Below are 7,846 nucleotides of genomic sequence, written 5' to 3'. Positions count from 1 at the left end.
GACCATCAAAACTAAATTACTATTATCGAGAATAAAAAATGACCTACCAGATGGGTATACCAAAACCACTATGCGTCAACGCATTTATAAGGATTCCATGTTTATAGACCATATTATTCGGCGGCCCATTGGTGCCTTTGGAGTACATATTTAGAGGTTTTCTTTTATTCTTTGGCCGTGCATAGGTTGTTTTTTCTTATGGGTAAATTTGTTTGGTTTTTCAGGAACTACAATTATTTGGTGAAGTTAAATTTAGAACACCAAGAGTCCATAAGCAAGAACCCATGCGTAGCACGTGTGACAAACTAGTATGTATGAATAAGAAATCTCTTCTTTTTTCCCCTCTATTTAGTGTCTCCTTCTCTACTTTGTTAGTTTCACAACACATTATCACGCATGGCAAATCTCCAAAATTTGAAACCGTTTCACTTGTAGTTGGAATAAGGTCGGACACTAAAGATCAAACGATGTGCACCTTTTGGCTTGTTAGCCTATTTAACTAGTCCTTAAGTGACTTAATTGATCTTTGAGATATTTTATTTTTTATTAAAGAAAATGTCCGCAATTATTATGCAGTGAATGATTTTTTGTTGGTCATATAGGTCCTAGAATAATTGGAAATTTATTTTGCATATTTTATATGTTTTTGGTTATAACTAATGAAATCTATGGTTGAGGTCAAATAGACTACAATTTATCTTATTTTTGGGACAATTTTTTACGGCTTTAAAGCAATTATCTAAAGTCCAACCTGGTGTTGTTAAAACCCAGAAATAAGTATATGTATCGAATTAATCGGATAATACTTTATGTTAGAGCACTGCTCGGTCGAACTCGCAAGCGTTGCTATCTCAAGCTTGTTTGTCAAGTTTGGTTGCCAAAACTATAAGTCTTGATTTCTAGTCTACTTATAGCTAAGTCTCGGATTAGGACAGTAAGCGTAGTTGAGCATTAGACTTCACGACGTTCATCGATTGAATACGAAGAACTACTAAGGGGAGCTTGTGGAACTTCATCAACAAAAGGTATGTGGAGACTTGAACTCATCTATCACTCAAAAGTCTATCTACTCTATCTCCTATTTGGGACAAAAGTCGTATAGCTATATAGACTTCAATTATACGCATTTGATATTTCAAGCTGAGTTTAACTCGCTTACATATTTATCGAAATATGTGTTGGTAAGCTTTCGCTTTAACCCAGGTTCATCTTATATTCTTGATGAAAGTCAAAAGATGATCATGTGAAAGTCCCTTTGTAACATCTTACATGATTTGTGTGAGACAGTCATTTGATATAGACTCGGAATATTTCTTATTGATAATTCGATTACTTGAAAATTGCTTTGAATCTAATAGTTTGTGCGAGACAGCTATTGTTGTCTTCTAAGAATGTTTCAATGATTAAAATGGGAGTTTAGAACAAATAACCATGAATGGATATAGAAACTTATGCGTACTTGTGCGCTAACTGTTGCAAGTTATTCCAAGTCCGGGAACCATAGTATGCATACTCGTATGCGTACTGGTTGGTTAATGAAAGTCCGAGAACTTAGTATGCATACCGATATGCGTACTGGCGTGAGTTTCAAGTTCCGGAAATTCAAATGAGTTTGGAAGGTATGCGTACCCATTCGCATACTGGCGAACCCAGACTTAGTCCGACCACTTAGGTATGCGTACCCGTTTGCATATTTGAGTAGGTTATGCTCTAAAATCGGTTTGTTCATGAACTAATACATTTATATATAATAAGGAATGTAATATTTTGTAAACCGTGACTATAATGTTCATGAATTGATTCGAGTGAATCAAAATCAATTTTGCTTCAATTGTGTCTTGTACACTTCTATGAGAATATAAACAATTGAACAACTATAGAATTAGTTTCATTTGAGTCATTTGAAGTAGTTATGGTTAAGATGAATAAGGTTTATATGAAAGTGTTCATATGGATAACTTCAGTTAACTATTGTTGAGCCAACAAGGTGCACACGTTTATGTACGGTTACTCATATCTAAATGAAGTCACTTTTCATTTGTGTGTAACAAGCTAAGTTCGATCTAACGGTTGAAAGATATTAGCTTGAGTCTTATCAGATTTTCATCTAACGGTGAATATTAAATGCTTTGTTACCAAGGTAACATTGATTGCAAACCTTGATTTGAAGACTATATAAGGAAGAACTCTAACAACTGGGAAAACTAATCCCCACACTCATTCTTGATACTAGTTGCGACTAGAGTCGATTCTCCTTTAACCTTAGGTTTTTCCAAAACCCTGTAGGTTAAATACTTGAAGACTTCATTGGGATTGTGAAGCCAGACCCAACTATTTTGTCTGTAGTTGCGCGTTCTGATCTTGCTATTTTCTATCGTGATTGAGTACTATCTTCTCTAAGATTTTCTCGATATTTAATCTCCGATAGGCAAGATAAAAAGTAGTCACAAACATCTTCGTCTCATCGTTTGTGATTCTACACTATCTTGTTTCGCTACCATACGATTAAGATTATTGTGAGGTGATTTATATTACTAGGATGTTCTTCGGGAATATAAGTCTGGTGTATCAATTGGTTCCTGTTCACCTTGATATATCAAAAGACGGAATAAAACTCATAGGTATATCTGTGGGAGACAAAATTATCTATTCAATAGACTTTTATGTGTGAGACAAATTGGTTTATCAAGTCTTCGACTTTGGGTCGTAGAACCTCTTAGTTGTGGGTGAGATCAGCTAAGGAATCAAGTGCGCAGAATCCGGCGTGGTTCCAGAGGCGTAAGGACTGCGACTGTACCTTGATCCGTGTGAGATTGGTTAGGGCTCAACTACATTCCAGTCCGAAGTTAACTTGGAGTAGGCTAGTATCTGTAGCGACTTAATACATTGTGGTGTTCAAATTTGGACTAGGTCCCAGGGTTTTCAAATTTGGCTAGTATCTGAAGTCCGCGTACTGTCGGTGAACTGAAAACAAACTTATTTCGGGTATTTAAGTCCGCGTACCAGTATGCGTACTTAAGTGGGTTAGTTTCTGAAAAGGCGAGGGTACCCAAATATACCTCAAGCTAAAAATTTTCCTACTTATAAGTCCTTTCTCCGAAAGTGATTGTCTATGGACTGAGTCGAGACAATACAACTAATCGATTCACACTTCCTGTGATCGTCTATGGATACGAGATCGAGACAATACAACAACGAAGTACGTTAGTTGATAAAAAGTTTTGGACTTAACCAAACACAATAGGATTCACTTATCAAGTAAATAGGAATTCACGTTTGTGTGATTTACTTTAGTTATAATAAAACAATTATAATGCGGAAATATAAAGTAAATGACACAGCAAGATTTTGTTAACGAGAAAACCGATAATGCAGAAAAACCCTGGGACCTTGTCCAGAATTGAATACTCTCAGGATTAAGCCGCTACAAAAAATTATTCCTAACTTCATATAGTTGAGACCAAGCAACTAAACCTATAGTTCACCTAGTTCCGTCTGTATTCCCACGCCTCCAACTTATGAATAAGTCACGTACTTGGAACAATTCCTTTGGTTCGTATTCCAAACAGTAAAGGAACAACAAATCTGTTTGGTATCAACTCTATTCAACCAAGTGATATGTGTCGGACAAAGGCTCTTCTGTTTATCTTAACATAAACTCCTTTTTCAGGTCCTTAGATCTATCTTATATTCAATTACCGAAGTAATCGTGTAAGATTAATCCAACAACACTATTAATCCAAAGAATTATGTTGATGCCGATCTACTCAATTAATCAATCCAATCTATCACAAGGATAAACCGATTATTAATTGGATCCTCTTTTACCGAAACAAGTATTGTGCACACCAAAGATTATGAACCCACAAATCAGAAATCTTCAATATCTTATTCGTCTTCAAATCTTCTTAGATCTTCAATAATAACCTTCACAATCACTTGAATCTCTTATGATCAATCACACACAGAACGAAGTATGTTAACATGGGATTATCACAAGATCGTCTTTAGAACTAACAACAGTCTAAATATCCTTGTCGAAACTCTGAACTAGTTTGAGTGAATCTTATATCAGAAGAGAAGATTCTCAAGCATAAACAAACTAGGTGCAATCAAAGTTCAACCACCGTTAGTCAATCAAATCAATGAAAACAAAAGATAAACCAGAATTATCTAGTTTCCCACCAACGGTACACGCTATAGCTTCTCAATCTCAAAAAAGACTTTAAACTGAGCGGCCGTAAGAGATTTCGCCTAATTAGGTTACTCTCCTCTCCGAATAGGCGGCTACACCAGTAACAACACAACAAAGAGGAAGCTTGTTGTTACGAGGGATTAGTTTGCTAGAAAGGCAAACTTCAAGTATTTATAGACAAGGAAGTTTGGACACCAAGGAATTTCCAAAACCGAAAATATTCTCAAGATATTCATTAAAGCACAAATTCGGTTTTCATAATTCTTGGAAATGCTCTGTCCAAAAATAATGATCGAAATCTCTCGGAAAATCTCTAATTAGTAAATGCACATTACTAATTCTTATTTCCCAACAAAATGAAATTAATAACCTTAATTAAAAGATTCTTAACTTATTTATGTTTCGATCCTGGGATTCACTTCCCTTAGCTATTCAGGAATAACTTTGAACAATTAAAGAAATAAACACTCACAGCACGTGTTCAAAGTATGTCGACATCCTTACTTTGTAAGTTCTCTTTCACACTTACAACCTTGAAACCGATTTGCCACACTTCTAAACATGTTTAGAATTGGTTCACCTGACTTTCAAGAACTATGTGATTAATCAAATAACATTCAATCACAATCATGGGTTTAACGGTTCTACCAAAACAAGTTTCGGTTCTACCTTCCATGTGAGTACTGTGCACAGTCACACTAGCTTTCCAAAATTCGTTGACTAGGTACTAGGATCGGATCCCCGCATATATATGGTATCTAACTTATAAGTGTTGCACATGTCCATAGGATTGGTTCCCCTTTTGCCTAAAAATGTGTTGCACACGTTCATAGGATCGATTCCCCTTTTTGCTATAAACATTGCTACACCTCATACAAGGATAAGTTCCCCTTTGTGATGTATTGCACCTCTTACTAGGATCGGTTCCCCTTTCCAATATTTGATCAGACATAAAATCACAAACCCGATCATACCATTTCAGGTTATTACTTAAGATCGGTTTCACTAGTAAAAGTCATACCAACACATAAGTCAGGCGTTTGTGAATAGTTCTACCAAGAACACAACAAGTTGTGAACGGTTATACTCAATCACACATATTGGTTGTTCAAAATATATGTAATGAATAACAAAACCATAACGCCTGGGGATTTTCTTTTCGATTCACAAACAAGTTGATGAACTTACTTCCTTAGAACACATGCAAAACATTGTTCCTTAGGATGAAATCCTCACCTTATACCCATACTTAATCATAGTAGCATTCAAATGATTATGGCGATGTCTTATCTACAAAGTTTAATGGTTAAGAAATAAACGTCGTATTGTATTCCTTAGCACTATGTCTATCTAGAGTTCAAATATGCTTCGCAGTTTTGTTTTCAATATGCACGACTTGAAAGGTACGTTAGGGAATGAAACAGTTCAAGTCAAATATCACTAACCTCAAGTTGAAGGATAATTGTTGTCGTTGTAGCTCCTTGCTTCTTCACATCTTCAAGTCTTCACAATACTTGTAATGTCTCATATCCTAATACTTTCAAGCTAACCTATACGAAGTTGACTCTAGTACATAATCAAGCGAATCTTAACATGAGTTTTGATTCATTTAATATGACAACCAAACTTGACATACCAACACTTGGTGGGTTCAACCGAGCAATGCTCTAACAATCTCCCCCTTTGTCAATTTTAGTGACAAAACTCTTACATCATATGGATAAACAAATTACAAGAATTCATTACACAAACGCTTGATTCCCAATTCAACAACACAGTAAATTGCTTACATTCAATCCTTGAAAATGCCGTTGTTGACATTATAATAAAGAAGAAAATACTCCCCCTAAGTAAGATAAGTATATATTCAATCCTCACGTCTTTGTTATACCAATTCATATGACATGTTACTCCCCCTTAGTCTGTGCTTTCACTCTTTCGTTTAGATAAAACGTTTAAGCACCAATGTTGTTTTCCTTAGCGATACCAATCAATATAAAATCAATGCCAGTATCACTTGTTTACTCCATATATTTCTCCCCTTTTTGTCACAAAATGACAAAGAAACGAAAAAATAAAGGACAACACGAAAAGAATCTTACAAATCTCAAAATAGACTTGCAACCTGTAGACTTAGGCACGAGGGTTCCAAACAAATCTCAAAAAATAAAGGACAACACGAAAAGAATCTTACAACTAGAAAACATTTTGCCATCAAGTATACCTGATCTTATCTCACTCATCCACGATTTTTGTGAGTGCGATTTCAACCTTGTGATTAATTAGCACAAGTATGATCCTTGAAATCATTAAATGGATGTTGTTTTCGGTTAACCCTCATTTTCTTATTCTTTGGAGGAAACCATTTTTATGCGAAAAGTTACCATAAAACTCACTATGATCAAAATACGATGCATAGTATGGATTCTTACCTGAAGGATTTTGATTAAAGGGATTCGACATCCTGTTGATGAATTCTTTATATCCTTTAATTATCATATTTAGGTTGTCTTTCATACCTCCACTTTTCATCCCTTCTCCTGAAACCTTATTCGCATCAAGAACAACAGTATCTCCCTTTTTAGCTGAAGAAGATCCTTGAACTCTTCTTGGACGAATTGTGTTTAGATTACAGTTACATGCATGAACATTCGAGGAACAAATTGAACTGACTTTCCTGTTAGGGTTCACAGGGTGAGTACTAAAACCAATTGGTTTAGACATAGAATGTCAGTTACACCTTTGATAATTAAATCTAAGGAGTGTTGAAGTCGAACAATAGAATTGTCATTCAACCTTGATTTCCTCATTTGTTCGACATGTCCTTTTGAATCACAAAAGAGACACACTTTCTGATCACCTGAGTAATTATAGTGAACAGACTTAACACAATCGTTGGGATATTTCTTCCTTCCGTGCGATGTGGAGATTCCTTGATTAGAGGAAGATACAGGCACATCTTTTCCAATCGGAAGGGATTGCGATTTAGATTTTGGGACTGAATTTTCATTTGAGACAGAAGCGACTGGTATAGTGGACTCTATAGAACATCATCTAATAAAGAGTTGACTCATAAGATGTTCAATTTCCAAGGATTCCTTTTTAAGTTTCGCCTCGAATGAGGAGAAAAATTTGTTGTTTTCCTTACTACGAGCCTTTAAATTAGAGTCATGATCTTTTACTATATTGATGAGTGCATTGACATTGTTTTTCAACCGATTGATTCTATCAGCCTGGATTCTAACAAGATTTAGAATCATTTTACTCTCTTCGGCTGCATCCCTTTCTTCATCAAAGTCAGACTCGATCGAAAGGTAATCGGGGTAACACATATCAGTGTAATACTGTTTCGTTGGAACATAATGTTCATCTAAATTCGAGATAAACGAATCTTTTTCTTTAATAAATTCATGGAAGCAGAACTTTTATTTCTGATGATGCGTTTGTCTGAGATAACACTATCGTCCATAGAGTCAGATCGTTACAAACACATACTTATAAGCTGCTCTGATACTAATGAAAAAGTGGGGGTCTAACAACCACACCCAATATTTCGCTTATAAATTTGTATGGACTAACTCCAATATACTTTCAAGAGAATCAACTAGACAGTCAGACTCAATCTTAAGAAAAGTATATCAAAGATTTATA

This window comes from Papaver somniferum, unplaced genomic scaffold (genome assembly GCF_003573695.1).
Source record: "Papaver somniferum cultivar HN1 unplaced genomic scaffold, ASM357369v1 unplaced-scaffold_118, whole genome shotgun sequence".
In the NCBI taxonomy this organism is placed as follows: Eukaryota; Viridiplantae; Streptophyta; class Magnoliopsida; order Ranunculales; family Papaveraceae; genus Papaver; species Papaver somniferum.
Note: the sequence above shows the minus strand (reverse complement) of the source record.